The following is a 2050-nucleotide window of genomic DNA, read 5'->3' as shown; positions in this document are numbered from 1 at the left end:
CCCCTCCTTCCTTGTATTGAACTCTGATGATGGAATCACATACACGAACGAGCCTCTTTCCTGTCTTTATCCATATACAAAGCCCATGGTGTGTCAAAATCTGTATTATTGTGAAGGTTATTCACCTACTTGATCATTAAGATGTAGGTGCAATACAAAATGTATCTTGATGCAGGAGTTATTCAATAAGTAAAAAATATTATTCTGAGTTACTGCCCATGCATTGTTCTCCAGGCAAAGTTCCTGTATTGTGATAGAATAGTGTCTCACTTATCAAGAGAAGAAATTATCCCAAATCAATTGATGAGCTTGGACAATAGAACAGACTCCTGAGGATAGCAGTGTCCTGCCTAATCATCACTCCAGGGTTGAATAAAGCCCTCTCCATGTCTGCTCATGGTAAATCCCTGAAAACCACTGAGGAAGTGGCTCTTCAGATTCTCTTGCTTTGCCAGTTTGGGGTTGGGATTGTTGCCAATGTATTTCTCTTTGTCCATAATTTCTTTCCAATCCTGACTGGTTCTAAACAGAGGCCCAGACAGGTGATTTTAAGCCACATAGCTGTGGCCAATGCCTTGATTCTCTTCATCACTACATTTCCAAACAACATGATGGCTTTTGCTCCAAGAAGTCCTCAAAATGACCTCAAATGTAAATTGGAATTCTTCATCCGCATGGTGGCAAGAAGCACAGGCTTATGTTCCACCTGTGTCCTGAGTATCCATCAGTTTCTCACTCTTGTTCCTGTTAATAGAGGTAAACTTATACTCAGAGCAAGTGTCCCAAATTTGGTGAGTTATTCTTGTTACAGTTGTTGGTTCTTCAGTGTCTTAAATAACATCTACATTCCAATTAAGGTCACTGGTCCACAGATAACAGACAATAAAAATGACTCCAAAAGCAAGTTGTTCTGTTCCACTTCTGGATTCAGTGTAGGCATTATCTTCTTGCTGTATACCCATGATGCCACATTCATGAGCATCATGGTCTGGACCAGTGTCTCCATGGTACTTCTCCTCCATAGACATCACCAGCGAATGCAGCACATCCTCACTCCCAATCAGAACCCCAGAGGCCAAGCTGAGACCAGAGCAACCCATACTATCCTGATGCTGGTGGTCACATTTGTTAGCTTTTATCTTCTAAATTTTATTTGTATCATCTTTTACACCTTTTTTTATATATTCTCACCAATTCCTGAGGCATTGCAGTGAAGTTCTGGTTGTAGGTTTCCCTACTATTTCTCCCTTACTGTTGATCTTCAGAGACTCTAAGGGTCCTTGTTCTGTGTTCTTCAACTGTTGAAAGCCAGAGTCATTAAAAATGCTGAGCACAGAAGACAGCTTTACTAACACCATTAAATACTTTATTTCATAAATATGTTTTGAAAATATTGTGTGAACAAGGAATGGTGCTTACTGCTATAATTTTAACAGAGTAAGGTTACAATAATTTCTTGATGTGAAAATATTTCTGGTTGGAAAATGACTGAAACAGTGAATTATTCACCACCCTCCATTCTCTTGTATATAACTGCACTTTGCTGCAAGCTGCTCTAAAACAAGTGAAACCCATTTTTCCTAAAAAGTTTAATGTGTTTTAAGGTCCTGATCAAAATATTACTCTCTTCTCCTTTTAACTTAACACATTAACTTTAGATAACAACAGAATCCCTCCATAGTTCTACATCTGAACAAATAAGGATGTATTGTTATAACTAAATTTTTCAAAGATGAAATGCTTGTTAATATTTCATATATTACATTTAATTTCATTTTAGTTAGGAGAAATATGCTTTGCTATCTTGGACTCCACTCAGGTGAGAGTCAACCATTGAACAGCATCACTTCATGCTCTCTTGAGAAGTGCAAGCTGCTCACAACATCAAGAGTAAAGAGAAAAGTAGGCAAAAGCAGCTCACGCTCAGGAGCCTTAAGAGGTTTAAAGTCTCAGGACCACGGAGGATACCAGGATCCACACTAGACATCTTCTCCTGAAAGGTCTTGGCAATGTCTTCACTCTGGGTCATGGTGAAATTGTTTTTCCAATC

General features: G+C 38.7%; 1 pseudogene; it reads left to right on the top strand.

The window, feature by feature from the left end:
• Positions 1-386: 386 nt before the first annotated feature.
• On the top strand, positions 387-1305 carry LOC147003393 (vomeronasal type-1 receptor 4-like; annotated as a pseudogene).
• Positions 1306-2050: the final 745 nt, after the last annotated feature.

This window comes from Mus caroli, unplaced genomic scaffold (assembly GCF_978045245.1).
Source record: "Mus caroli unplaced genomic scaffold, Mus_caroli_1 scaffold_8, whole genome shotgun sequence".
NCBI lineage: Eukaryota > Metazoa > Chordata > Mammalia > Rodentia > Muridae > Mus > Mus caroli.
The sequence above is the reverse complement of the archived record's forward strand: the minus strand, read 5'-3'. Positions and strand labels throughout refer to the sequence as shown.